This window comes from Chrysemys picta, chromosome 1, assembly GCF_011386835.1.
Source record: "Chrysemys picta bellii isolate R12L10 chromosome 1, ASM1138683v2, whole genome shotgun sequence".
NCBI classification, from domain to species: domain Eukaryota; kingdom Metazoa; phylum Chordata; order Testudines; family Emydidae; genus Chrysemys; species Chrysemys picta.
This window is the reverse complement of record NC_088791.1, coordinates 527,312-541,879: the sequence shown is the minus strand read 5'-3', so window position 1 is coordinate 541,879 and position 14,568 is coordinate 527,312. Positions and strand designations below refer to the sequence as shown.

The 14,568-nt window shown below is 59.8% G+C and overlaps 1 protein-coding gene across 13 annotated transcripts in view; it reads right to left on the bottom strand.

The window, feature by feature from the left end:
- Positions 1-13,750, bottom strand: part of SHANK3 (SH3 and multiple ankyrin repeat domains 3) — a 703,681-nt gene extending 689,931 nt beyond the window's left edge. For 6 of the 13 annotated variants that reach the window (XR_010600169.1, XM_065590091.1, XM_065590517.1 and 3 more), the window contains exon 1: positions 13,532-13,747. The gene's annotated coding sequence lies outside the window, so the exon portion shown is untranslated. Of the gene's footprint in view, positions 1-13,531 lie in introns of all 13 variants that reach the window. The other 7 variants (XM_065590332.1, XM_065590251.1, XM_065590297.1 and 4 more) reach the window with 4 other exon arrangements.
- Between the last annotated feature and the right edge of the window lie 818 nt (positions 13,751-14,568).

Here is a 14,568-nt window from a genome sequence, read left to right as displayed (position 1 = left end):
GGCAAGGGACCCGCGCTCCCTTCCTGCTCCCCTTCCAAACTCCCTTGCGAAACTCCCTGTTAGTAGCCCCTGTTCGCAAAAGCTGGACAAAGATGTACTCAGGGGCGGCTGTACAGGATGGTGCACTGGTGTTTGTAATGAGGTTATATCAGCTGGGTCCAGTTATGACTGTAAAACCTCTGATTCTTGATGGATACCAAGGTCGGAACTTGGACTGGCCCAGGGCATAACTCTTTGCCTTGGAGGAGATTTGAATATTCAAGGCACTGGAGAAGCTCAGGAAGTTGGGGGCATGCCCCACAGATTCCAGAATGGCCCCTGGTAAGGCATTGGGTCCCAATTATAAGTGTCCCATGGCCATATCCCTGGATCTACTCCTGTGGGAGCATCAGTGCTGAGACCTTGATCTTCATGAGGAGGAAGGCAAATTGAGACCTCCTGTAGTACGACTGGGATGTGTAAGATCCGACCTCTGACTCCAAAGAGAAATAGGAGTAATCGGAGGGCCATGGAGGCAGGGTACTGGGTGGAGGAGAAAGGACTGGCAGTCAAGATCTATGGTTGGACGTGAGGGCTTACCCACTGACGGTACCAAGTGTTTGTTTGGCAGATGTGCTGAAGCCTTGGCAGTCGTCAGTACCAAGAGCTGCTATGTCAAAGCCGGCATCGAATGATAGGGTGACAATGCTGTAGACAGCATCGGCACTTGTGATGAGGTAGGCGGTACTAATAACCCTACTGCCTGTGTAATCAGGGAGCCCAGTACCGAAAGGCAAAGAAGATCTTTAGCCGCTGCCTACTCATCACAGGTTGTCAGCACTGAGAGCACTGTATGAAGCTGAAATCACACAAGGTCCCGGCAATGGAATCAGTCTTAATGGTGCCAATGTCGGTGCTGAATCAATGACTCTACACGAGTGGCCAAGGAAGTATGTGGTAGTAGGAAGTGTCTCGCCAAAGCTGGGGCTCTAACCTTGGTACCCAACTTGCTCCTGGAAGGTCACAGAATCATAGAAATGTAGGCCAGAAGGAATCTCGCTAGGTCATCTAGTCCAGTGCCCTGCACTGAGGCAGGACTAAGTATTATTTAGACCAGTGGTTCTCAAACTTTTGTATTGGTGACCCCTTTCACACAGCAAACCTATGAGTGCAACCCCCCCTTATAAATTAAAAACACATTTTTTATATTTAACACTCTTATAAATGCTGGAGGCAAAGCGGGGTTTGGGGTGGAAGCTGACAGCTCCCGATCCCCCCAAGTAATAACTTTGCGACCCCCTGAGGGGTTATGACCCCCAGTTTGAGAACCCCTGATCTAGACCATCCCTGGCAGGTGTTTGTCTAACCTGCTCTTAAAAATCTCCAGTGACAGAGATTCCACAACCTCCCTAGGTCAGTGGTTTTCAACCTGTGGTCTGCAGACCACTAGGGGTCCAGAGATTATGCCTAAGGGGTCTGTGAAAGTTTGTCATTTCCTTAGAACAGTGGGGTCTGCACCTCCATTCGAAAAATTTTAAGGGTCCAAAAATGAAAAAAAGTTGAAAGCCACTGCTCTAGGTAATTTGTTCCAGTGCTTAACTACCCTGATAGGAAGTTTTTCCTGTTGTCTAACCTAAATCTCCCTTGCTGCAATTTAAGCCCATTACTTCTTGTGCTTCCTTCAGTGGCTAAGGAGAACAATTTATCACCATCTTTATAACAAGCTTTTACGTACTTGAAGACTGTTATCATGTCCCCCCTCAATCTTCTCTTCTACAGACTAAACAAACCCAATTTTTTCACTCTGTCCTTGTAGGTCATGTTTTCTAGACCTTTAATCATTTTTCTTGCTCTCCTCTGGACTTCCTCCAATTTGGCCACATCTTTCCTGAAATGTGGCGCCCAGAACTGGACACGATACTCCAGTTGGGCCTAATCAGCACGGAGTACAGCGGAAGAATTATTTCTCGTGTTTTGCTCACAACACTCCTGCTAATGCATCCCAGAATGATGTTTGCTCTTTTTGCAACAGTGTTACACTGTTGACTAAGATTTAGTTTGTGATCTGCTATAACAGCCAGATCCTTTTCTGCAGAACTCCTTTCTAGGCAGTCATTTGCCATTTTGTATTTGTGCAATTAATTATTCCTTCCTGAATGGAGTACTTTGCATTTGTCCTTATTGAATTTCATCCTATTTATTTCAGACCATTTCTCCAGTTTGTCAGGACCATTTTGAATTCTAATCCTGTCCCACAAAGCGCTTGCGACCCCTCCCAGCCTGGTATCATCTGCAAATGTTATAAGTGTACTCTCTATGCCATTATCCACGTCATTTATGAAGATACTGGGTCAGAACCAGACCCAAGACAGATCCCTCAGGACCCCACTCAATATACCCTTCCAGCTAGACTGTTAGCCATTGATAATTATTCTCTGAGCATGGTTTTCCAACCAGTTATGCACCCACCTTATAGCAGGTTTATCTAAGCTATATTTCCCTAGTTTGCCAAGCACTGGGGTCTCCTTGATGAGGAAGGTCTCTTAGGCTTTGAAGAATGCGGATTGTCTGACTTCTGTCTCTTGCGCAGCACCAAAGATGGAGAATGATGCTTCCTTCTCAAGTCCCCGGAAGCGCATTGTCCAGAGGGGCACTCCGAGGCACAGCGGAGTTGGTGGCTCTGCGTACTGAGTAGCTGAGTTCTGAGAGAGGATGTAGTGCCACTTCTGTTCGCGGGTGTCAAACCATCACATCTCTGGATTTCCTGGCCCTAGTCTTGAACCTCTTGCAGATCAGGCGCTTACCCCAAACATGTCCCTCTCCCAAACACTTTAGACTGTGGAGGTGGGGATCACTGACTAGCAGAGATTTATTACAGCCAGAGCAGCATTTAAATTCCAGGGACGTAGGCATTTCCTGGTCCCAAGTGTCAATGACATGAAGTAAGAGCTGAAATATCAAAACGATAAAACAAAAAGCCAAGCGAGCACCACTACCTAAAACGAATGCTAAAACGACTATTCTCACTATTGACAGCAGTGTAAAGAAGTTTTCTCTGAGACAAACGGGAACTTGTGTGACAAGACACACATGCTTCAACTACCGATCACGGCTAGTGAGACGGAACTGAGGGAGGTCAGGGCAGCTCCTCTCTTCCTACAATCGGCTAGTGGCACGAGTGTGCAGAGGATGCATGTGCTGCCCTGATGGGTACCTGACTTTGACGTGCTGGGCACACACCCCCCGAAGAGGAATGGACATGTGCGATCACTTGAAGAGGAAAAAGAAATGTACAAAGGAAGAACAGACCCAGAGAAAAGTGGATGCCTGCAGGAGGGTCGGTCCTAGAGCTCCCATCACATCTTGAACCCTTCACTGCACCAAGGAATTCTGCCCACAAACCCTTCCCTTCAGTCTCCCCCTAGGACAGCCAAGGGAACTGGTTATATACTAGTCACCCCCCCTTTTCCCACCAGGCCTAGCCACAGGCAGGACCACAAAAATGACCTCCATGTTCAACTACATTTCCCATGACGCTTGCCACAGACTGACATAATCTGTACATCACTGAGGGCTTTGAGCAGCTCCTGCCTTGGTTTAAAAGCCAGGGACAGGAGGCCGGGCTGCTGTTTTAGCCCAGTATGCTTCCTCAAGGCTGTTCTCCCTCCATGCTAGTGCCCTGAAATCAGAGGTGCCACCAGAACTCTTGTCGGGAGAGGGCCCGCGGGGGGGCCCAGTTCCCAAATTACCTGTCCAGTAGCAGAGGTCACAGCAGGTGTTACGTCCCAACTTCCTCATCAGCGTAATCCTGCTGTGTGCATGCAATGCATTCTGGGAGGCGCACGCATGCACACGGGGTTCCCCTTTCCCCCCTTTGCGTTGCCATGCAAGTCCTCGCCCAGCCACCATCTCTCCTTCTGGAGCAGGCCCAGAAGTGCAAGAGGTGGAGGAAGCAGTGTGAGGAGATGGCAGCCCAGGGTTCTGGGAAGCAGGGAGCCTGGTTGGAGACCTCTCCCCCCTCCCCTCCCACCAGAGAAACCGGGACCGGCCGGGACCTCTCCCCACTCCCCTCCCACCAGAGAGACCGGTACCTGCTGGGTCCTCTCCCGCCTCCCCTCCCACCAGAGAAACCGGGACCAGCTGGGACCTCTCCCGCCTCCCCTCCCACCAGAGAGACCGGGACCAGCTGGGACCTCTCCCCCCTCCCCTCCCACCAGAGAAACCGGGACCGGCTGGGATCTCTCCCCCCTCCCCTCCCACCAGAGAGACCGGGACCAGCTGGGACCTCTCCCACCTCCCCTCCCCTCCCACCAGAGAGACTGGGACCAGCTGGGACCTCTCCCCCCTCCCCTCCCACCAGAGAGACCGGTACCTGCTGGGACCTCTCCCGCCTCCCCTCCCACCAGAGAGACCGGTACCTGCTGGGACCTCTCCCGCCTCCCCTCCCACCAGAGAAACCGGGACCGGCTGGGATCTCTCCCCCCTCCCCTCCCACCAGAGAGACCGGGACCAGCTGGGACCTCTCCCCATTCCCCTCCAACCAGAGAGACTGGGACCAGCTGGGACCTCTCCCCCCTCCCCTCCCACCAGAGAGACCGGTACCTGCTGGGACCTCTCCCGCCTCCCCTCCCACCAGAGAAACCGGGACCGGCTGGGATCTCTCCCCCCTCCCCATTCCACCAGAGAGACCCAGACCAGCTGAGACCTCTCCCACCTCCCCTTCCCTCCCACCAGAGAGACTGGGACCAGCTGGGACCTCCCCCCTCCCCTCCCACCAGAGAGACCGGTACCTGCTGGGACCTCTCCCGCCTCCCCTCCCACCAGAGAAACCGGGACCGGCTGGGACCTCTCCCACCTCCCCTCCCACCAGAGAAACCGGGACCGGCTGGGATCTCTCCCCCCTCCCCTCCCACCAGAGAGACCGGGACCAGCTGGGACCTCTCCCCACTCCCCTCCCACCAGAGAGACCGGGACCAGCTGGGACCTCTCCCCCCTCCCCTCCCACCAGAGAGACCGGGACCAGCTGGGACCTCTCCCCCCTCCCCTCCCACCAGAGAGACCGGGACCAGCTGGGACCTCTCCCCCCTCCCCTCCCACCAGAGAGACCGGTACCTGCTGGGACCTCTCCCACCTCCCCTCCCACCAGAGAAACCGGGACCGGCTGGGATCTCTCCCCCCTCCCCATTCCACCAGAGAGACCCGGACCAGCTGAGACCTCTCCCACCTCCCCTTCCCTCCCACCAGAGAGACCGGGACCAGCTGGGACCTCTCCCCTCCCCTCCCACCAGAGAGACCGGTACCTGCTGGAACCTCTCCCCTCCCCTCCCACCAGAGAGACCGGGACCAGCTGGGACCTCTCCTGCCTTCCCTCCCACCAGAGAGACCGGGACCAGCTGGGACCTCTCCCCCGTCTCCTCCCACCAGAGAGACCGGGACCGGCTGGGACCTCTCTCCCCTCCCTTTCCCCGGAGAGACTGGGATAGTGAATTTGCAGTAGTGTTGGTCCATGGCCAAGGGAAGGCCTGGGACCCCCCGATGCTGCACTCCTGTCTAATTACAGATATACTCACACGTGCACACCACAGCACGTATGCATGCTCAGACAAACACATGCCCACACACAACTCCACTGATTTAGCCAAGCGTTGTGTTGCACCTGGCCCAGCTCCACAAGGAGGCAATTACAGGAGAATCTCGACTTTAGCATGGCCCGTGCGCTTGCAGAGAAAAGCCCAAAGCGAGACCTGAATGCAGTCGGAAGGGTCAGAATCAGACAGGCAAATAGGAGGGTCCCAACACTTCCACTGGAACAACCTCCCACGTTTGTGGACCTGCCCGTGATTTTGGAACACTTGGGGCAGGCGATGGTGTGACGCAGGGAGTCTGTGAACGTTACACTCACAGGAAAAATGACAGCCTGGGCACCTACCCACAGACACATGTGCCAGCAGTGAGCATGGGCAGTCATGTGTGCACCACAACCCACTAGGGCAAACACTCAATAACACAGAGCCACCAAAGGACACCCTGCACCTGAGAAAAGGCTCTGCTGCTTCTCCTGTGCACAGCCCTATTCACCAGCACACATTCCCACGTGTGCCCTGTGCAAGAACAACCCCTGTTCACCAACATACATACTACCACATGTGCCCTGTGAAAGCACCGCCCCTCCTCACCAGGGCACACACACTCCCATATGTGCACTGTGAAACAACTGCCTCTATTCACTACTGCACACACATTCGTGTGTGTGCTGTGAAAGCACAGCCCTTATTCACTGCCACGCACACTACTACGTGTACCCGATAAAAGCACAACCCCATTCACCAACGCACATATTCCCACATGTACCCTGTTAATTCCCGGGCCCTATTTACCAGCACATGCGTGTATGTGTATGTGCTATGAAAGCACAGCCCCTGTTCACCAGAGCATGCACTTCCACGTGTACCCCGTGAAAGTACGGCCCCTAGTCACCAACTCCCACCATGTGAAAGCACAACTCGTATTTCCCAGCATACGTACTCCCACATGTACCCTGTGCAAACGTCCCCCATTCACCAACATAAGCACTCCCACATGCCCCTCTCCCCTGGCACGCGCACTGTGAAAGCACAGCCCCTAGCTGCTTATGCCTGCACTCCCACATGTGCAAACACGATGGCTATTCCCTGGCTGGCACACCTGGGCACACATGCCCACCAGCACATGCGCTCCCCGCTCTGTCCGTGCCCCTGTTACTAGCCCACTGTGTTTAATTAGTTCTGCAGGGCTCCCCACCCTCCTCCCATGCCTTGGCCAAGGAAACACCACTTGTGGCTAGTTTGCCGAGTGGGCAGCGGGAGCCGGCCCGAGCCCCCGATCCCGGTGCTGTGCTGCGGGGCCAGCACAGCTCTTACCTTTGGAGCAGAGCCTGTTCACGGCATGGGGATAGGATGGCAGGGCCCGAGTAACCATAGCAGCGCTAGCGAGCGCCGGGAGCCAGCGAGCGAGCGAGTGAGCCAGCCAGCCAGCGAGCGAGCGAGCAAGGAGTGCTGGGGGTGGGGGCGGAGGGGATTCGGGAGAGGAACAAGAAAGATAAATTTCTCCTGCGAACTCAGCCCCCCTCACAGCCTGGGGAGCCGAGTGTTAGTTTAAGGTGTTGTCATGGCAACCAGAGTATGTGTGAGGAGAGAGGGAGAAGGAAGGAAAGTTCAAAGCCAGCTGGGCGGGGGGGGGCGGTGCTGGGTCTCCTGGGGGGGTACCCGGCAGGTGCCACCCCCACCCCAGCGCCCCTCAGAAATACTATCCCTGCCCTGGAGCTGCCTGCCTTTTGGGGGGACAGGAATCCCCGGGCACACCCAGAGCTCTCTACCCACCCCTCACCTTGGTTCCCTTCCCTCCGAATCCCCTCCCCACTGGGAGCCAGCCCCACCTGGCCCAGCAGCTCCCCCTTCGGCCCCCCCACCCCAGCCCCACACCTTGGGGCGAAAGCTGCCTCTGGTCAGGGGATGGCACTTGCCCGGCGAGGGGCGGGGGAGGGTGCACAGGGCAAGTCCAGGCCTCTGGCCGTCCCCAGCCCCGGCCCACTGGGGCCTTCTCCTGCAGGGGGCGCCGCCCTCCCATCGTGCAGGGGGCCCGAGCAGGATCACCGCCGGAGCCCCCCGGCCAAAGCAGCCAGGTGGGGGGCTCCTGTGGAGGGGCCCGGGAACACGCAGGGGCATATCAGCCCAGGACGCCGCCTGCCGGGTTCGCACGCACCCTCTGCACAGGGGAGAGGGACCCGAGACGGCGCCGGGCAGCCGCGAGCGGAGTGAGGGGGGCTCTGCTCGGCGTTGTGAAGCCTCCCAGAGTCAGGGGGGTCTAAACCTCTCCCATCAGGCCCTGCTTCCCCCATATCCCCTATGCGTGGGTCAGCTCAGTACACCTGTGTGCCCGTCAGCACGGTGCACTCCTGCGTGTGGGCGGCAGACACAGTCCATCCCTGGGTGCGGCCCCTGAGTGCGGGCGGCGGTGGGCACGGTACATCCCTGGATGCAGGCAGAGGGCACGGCACACCCCTGTCTGTGGGCAGAGGGCACGGTACATCCCTGTGTGTGGGCAGAGGGCACGGTACATCCCTGTGTGTGGGCAGTGGGCACGGTGCACCCCTGTGTGGAGGCCACAGCCTGCCCTTGTAGGGGAAGCTCAGGGCTCTGCCCATGGCCCCGCCCCGCCCTGGGGGGAGGGGAGCTGGTGGCTCTGCCCAGGGCCATGCCCTGCTCTGGGGGGAGGCGAGCCGGGGGGTGGCTCTGCCCAGGGCCATGCCTTGCCCTGGGGGGGGGGGAGCTGGGGGCACTGACCAAGGCCACGCCACGCCCTGGGGGAAGGGGAGCTGGGGGGGGGCTCTGCCCATGGCCATGCCCTGGGGGAGGGAGCTGGGGGCTCTGCCCAGGGCCATGCCCTGCTCTGGGGGGAGGCGAGCCGGGGGGTGGCTCTGCCCAGGGCCATGCCTTGCCCTGGGGGGGGGAACTGGGGGCACTGACCAAGGCCACGCCCTGCCCTGGGGGGGGGGAACTGGGGGCACTGACCAAGGCCACGCCCTCCCCTGGGGGGGGAGCTGGGGGCACTGACCAAGGCCACGCCCTCCCCTGGGAGGGGAGCTGGGGGCACTGACCAAGGCCACGCCACGCCCTGGGGGAAGGGGAGCCGGGGGGGGAGGGGGCTCTGCATGACCATGCCTTGGTCGCAGAGGGTAGTTTGGGGCACCACATGGGGTGCCTACAACTCAGGAGCCTCTGGCCTGTCCATCCCCTGCAGGCAGCTCCCTCCGCCCCAGGGAAACACCCGTGTAAAGTGCTCCGGATACCGCAGGGCGCCAGAGCCCAAAGAGCCGCTGATGTTAATTACTGCCAATTATGGTAATATTACCACAGCCCCTGAGCCCTCGGCATGGGCCCCCAGCCCCACAGCAGTCCTGTGCCCCCCCACCACATCTCTTAACCCTGCCCCCACCAGCCCCAGATCTACCCTGCCCCTTCCGGCCCACATCTACCCTGCCCCCCCAACCCCACACCTATTAACCTGCACCCCCCAGCCCCACATCTATTAACCCTGCCCCTCCCGGCCCCACATCTACCCTGCCCCCACCACCACATCTATTAACCCTGTACCCCCATCCCCACATCTACCCTGCCCCCACCAGCCCCAGATCTACCCTGCCCCTTCCGGCCCACACCTATTAACCTGCACCCCCCAGCCCCACATCTATTAACCCTGTCTCCCCGGCCCCAAATCTACCCTACCCCCACCACCACATCTCTTAACCCTGCCCCTTCCGGCCCACATCTACCCTGCCCCCCACATCTATTAACCCTGTACTCCCCAGCCCCACATCTACCCTGCACCCCCCAGCCCCACATCTACCCTGCCCCACCATCCCCACATCTCTTAACCCTGCCCCCCCGACCCACATCTACCTTGCCCCCACCAGCCCCCATCTACCCTGCCCCCACCACCACATCTCTTAACCCTGCCCCCACCAGCCCCACATCTACCCTGCCCCTTCCGGCCCACATTTACCCTGCCCCCCCAACCCCACACCTATTAACCTGCACCCCCCAGCCCTACATCTATTAACCCTGTCTCCCCGGCCCCAAATCTACCCCGCCCCCACCACCACATCTCTTAACCCTGCCCCCACCAGCCCCACATCTACCCTGCCCCCACCAGTCCCACATCTACCCTGCCCCCACCACCACATCTCTTAACCCTGCCTCCCCGGCCCCACATCTACCCTGCCCCCCCCCCACATCTATTAACCCTGCCCCTCCCGGCCCCACATCTACCCTGCCGCCACCACCACATCTATTAACCCTGTACCCCCATCCCCACATCTACCCTGCCCCCCACATCTCTTAACCCTGTACCCCCCAGCCCCACATCTACCCTGCCCCACCAGCCCCACATATATTAACTGGCACCCCCCAGCCCCACATCTATTAACCCTGCCCCCCGTCCCCACATCTACCCTGCACCTCCCAGCCCCACATCTATTAACCTGCACTCCTTAGCCCCACATCTACCCTGCACCCTCCAGCCCCACATCTACACTGCCCCCACCACTACATCTCTTAACCCTGCCTCCCGGCCCCACATCTACCCTGTCCCACCACCACATCTATTAACCCAGCCCCCCGGCCCCACATCTACCCTGCATCCCCCAGCCCCACATCTACCCTGCCCCCACCACCACATCTATTAACCCTGCCCCTCCAGCCCCACATCTACCCTGTCCCACCACCATATCTACCCTGCACCCCCCGGCCCCACATCTACCCTGTCCCCCCAGCCCCACCACCACATCTATTAACCCAGCTCCCAGGCCCCACATCTACCCTGCACCCCCCGGCCCCACATCTACCCTGCCCTCACCGCCACATCTCTTAACCCTGCCTCCCGGCCCCACATCTACCCTGTCCCACCACCACATCTCTTAACCCTGCCTCCCGGCCCCACATCTACCCTGTCCCACCACCACATCTATTAACCCAGCCCCCCGGCCCCACGTCTACCCTGTCCCACCACCACATCTATTAACCCTGCCTCCCAGCCCCACATCTACCCTGTCCCACCACCACATCTATTAACCCAGCCCCCCGGCCCCACGTCTACCCTGTCCCACCACCACATCTATTAACCCAGCCCCCCGGCCCCACATCTACCCTGCACCTCCCAGCCCCACATCTACCCTGCCCCCACCACCACATCTATTAACCTGCACCCCCTAGCCCCACATCTACCCTGCACCCTCCAGCCCCACATCTACCCTGCCCCCACCACCACATCTATTAACCCAGCCCCCCGGCCCCACATCTACCCTGCACCTCCCAGCCCCACGTCTACCCTGTCCCACCACAACATCTATTAACCCAGCCCCCCGGCCCCACATCTACCCTGCACCTCCCAGCCCCACATCTACCCTGCCCCCACCACCACATCTATTAACCCTGCCCCCCCCACCCCACACCTACCCTGTCCCACCACCACATCTATTAGCCCAGCCCCCCCGCCCCACATCTACCCTGCCCCCCCAGCCCCACCCCCACATCTCTTAACCCTGCCCCCCCAAATCAATCAGCTCAGTGCCTCTCAGCCTGACACCTGCTTCTCCTGGGCCGCTGCCGGTTCTTCCCCATCCCCGGGCCTGGGCTCCTGGGGACCAGCTACGGGGTGTGTGGGGGTGTGTGTGCAGTGGGCAGGAGGTACCAGGGTGGGGCACTGCAGCTCCGCAGCCAGCTCCAGCTCCAAGATCACTGGCTGAGTGACACTCAGGGGTTAGTGTAGGGAGCGCTCAGCCCCCCTGCCCGGGGTGGGGCAGTCCCTTGGCAAGCACCCAGCAATGTGGGGCAGCGAGCCTCCCAGCCCTGGTCCAAGCCCACCCACCCCCCAGGCTCCAGAGCCCCAGCCACCACTTCATAGCTCTGTCTACGCAGCTGTTTTCAGAGCCCTGCACCCCAAGTCTGTGCCCCGGCCGTCACAGGCCAGCGAGCTCCCCCCAGGCACATGGGGCTGGCACCCACACGCTGGCTGGCGGCGCTGGAGAAAGGCAGACCAAGAACCAATAGCTGGGGGCTGAAGCCAGAGAAATTCAGACTGGAGCTGGCGCCAAGTTCAGGGAGGCTCGAGGAAGAGCACCTGGATTTAGCAGCACAGAGTGTCTGGCTTCTCAGGACTCCAGCCCAGATCTTAGCCACCGCAGGGGTTTAGACAGAGCTGAGACAGGGGTGAGGAGCTGAATACAGCTCCCGCTGCTGGGAGTGGCGGGGCGCATGTGGTGAGAGCTTGCACAGGGCAGCACATCAGACAGGCGTTTGCCACAAGACTCGTCTGCGGAAAAGGCCAACATACACCAGGGCCCGTCACCAGGGCAGGTCACACAGGCTGTCAGAGGCGCAGCCCAACTCGCAGAATGCAACTGCTGCCAGCGCTAGACACAGCACCCGTCCCAGCATGCCCTGCGCTTCCCACGCCAGACGCAGACCCTCCGCTATGCTAGCGCTCCATTCAGTGCAGCTGGGGGCTGCCAAAGGCCAGTCTGAGCCTGCATGTAACTGAAAGCAGCCCCAAGGCTGCTCTGAGTTCACCTGCCTGGGACCAACCTCTAGGGGCTGTATCACCAGCCAGCCACAGTCCACTCTGGCCACGCTGCCTCCTGCCCCAGCCTGTCCTCTGCACGCCTCCTACACCATGGAAGGGTGTGGGATGCTCGCCTGTTCCAGGGGGAGTCTCAGGTGCCCTTTAGGGGCTGGAGTGGGGGCCGTAAACATCACTTTTGTGACAAGTACAAAGGACAACAGTGCACAGACTCAGCAACTCAGCCCAGAGCAAGGTGTGTGTGTCTGTGTGTGTGTGTATGGGTATGTGGGATGTGTTTGCGTGTATGTGTATGTGTACATGTGTGGTGTGTGTGTGGATGTGAGGGTGCATGAATCTGCGTGTACGTGTATGTGGGTGTGTGTATGTGCATGTGGGGGAGTGGATGTAGGGTGTGTGTGTGTTTGCATGTATGTGTGTATATGGGTGCGTGTGTGTGGTGTGAGTAGTGGGGATGTGGGGATGCATGCATCTGCGTGTACGTGTGTGGGGGTGGGGGTGCGTGGGCTGGGGGAGGTAGAACTCGCTCACAACAGTCGCTCTCGGTGACGCTAGCACCATCGGGGAGCTCCAGGAATGCAGCTCATTGTACCTACACCCTTATTGCTTGGTGCCATTCGCTCTTTTAATCTTTCTGTATCAACCGACTTTTCACACCACGAAATTCAGTCTCCACAGCACGAGTTAAAATGTTCTCAGCCCCCTCTTCCCATCTGTTCCTGCCCCTCCCCCCGCCACCTTCCTGGCCGCCCCGCCACTCCCCCCACCACGCACAAGCCTGCAGGCAGAATTCGCTTGCTAATGAACGGGGAGGAGGCCGGTGCATGGCCCATCTCAGGGCTTGCAGGGGCGAAAGGCTGCAGCCACTTCCCTGCCGCATCCGGGAATTACCGCGGCAGCCGAGCGAGCGGCACTGAGGCATACACGCCCCGAGGAGCGTGCAGCTGGACTCCGGGAGCTCTCTAAGCACAGTGCGAGCCATGGCCACCAGCCTGGCCCAGGCCACAGGCTGCTCTGCCCACCTGCCTGTGGCCCTTGCCACAGAGCCAGCCAGGGCCTTGCCCCTAAAGCTGGGCTTGACCCTGCTGCTCATGGAGCCCAACAATGGGGCCTCAGCAGAGCCCGGGAGAGCACGGGGCCCCACCCTGTCGGGGCAGAGCAAACGGCAGAGCGCCCAGCACTTCCCCCCCGGCGAGCGCATGAGCCGTGCCCTGGCTGCTCCTCGGGGCAGGGCGCGGGCGGCTCTGCTGGGACAGCCACGCACAGTGGACTCTGGAGCTGGGGCGGTGCCGGGCCCATCATGGGCAGTAGCCACCATTGCAAAGCAGGGGGGTCTCTCCCGGCCCCAGTGGCCCCCCAACACATCCAGGGAGGCCCAGCTCCTAGCCAGTTCCCTCTGCCCAGAACTCATTGCTGGCCCAGCCAGCGGCCCCCTTACCTCCACAGCGGCTCCCGCTCCCGGCCTCGCTTAGGGCCAAAGCCAAAAGGAAACCTGCAGCCGCTGGCTCTGCCCCTTTCCTGCCAGGAAGAGGACGTCCCTTCGGGCTCTCGCCTGCCCCCGCTCCAGCCACAGGACAGAACCCGCCTCCCCGGGCAGAGACACCGAACGAGCCCTTTGGCCATCGGGGGAGGACGCCCACAGGCAGGGCAAAGGAGCGATGCTGGGCGGAGATGGGCTGGGGGGCTGTCTGTATGTGTGTGTCGTGGGGTCTGTCCGTGATGGAGGTGCTCTCTGTGTGTGTGTGTGTGTGTGTGTGCATGTGTGTGTGCGCGTGCACACATACTTCCCAGGGAATCTGGACACACACCGGGCGAGTCAGGATGTGCTTTCCACAGACTATCTGCACAGCCAGGAAGCACCTTGCCAGAGCAATGATTTCCACTTCCTCCTGCTCTGCGCCCAGAGGAAACCCCCACACCACCCCCCAGGCTATGATGGGGAGCAGCCTCCTCCCCCGGGACTGTCTGTCAGCCCCATAGGAATGCAGCAGGCACAGGGAGGGTCAGTTTGCATCCAGGCCTGGTGCACTCATTACATGAACCAGGGACCGGATGGGCTGGACAGAGGTGGGGCCGGACTGAGAGGGTGGGGCAGGATGGAACCTGTGGGGCCAGGCAGGGAAAGGATGGAGCGTGTGGGGATGAGCGGGCAGGGGCAGAACAGAGCGTGTGGAGCTGGGTAGACGGGCTGGCCTGAGGGTGTGGGGCAGGATGGAATGTGTGGGGCTGGGCATGGAAAGGACTGAGTCTGTGGGGCTGAGCGAGCAGGGGACAGGACGGAGCGTACAGAGCTGGGCAATGGCAGGGACAGCCTGAGGGTGTGAGGCAGGATGAAATCTGTGGGGCTGGGCAGGGAAAGGACCGAGCTTGTGGGGCCAAGCCAGGAGGGGGCAGGACAGAGCGTGTGGAGCTGGGCAGACGTGGGGCTGGCCTGAGGGTGTGGGGCAGGATGGAACGTGTGGGTCCAGGCAGGAT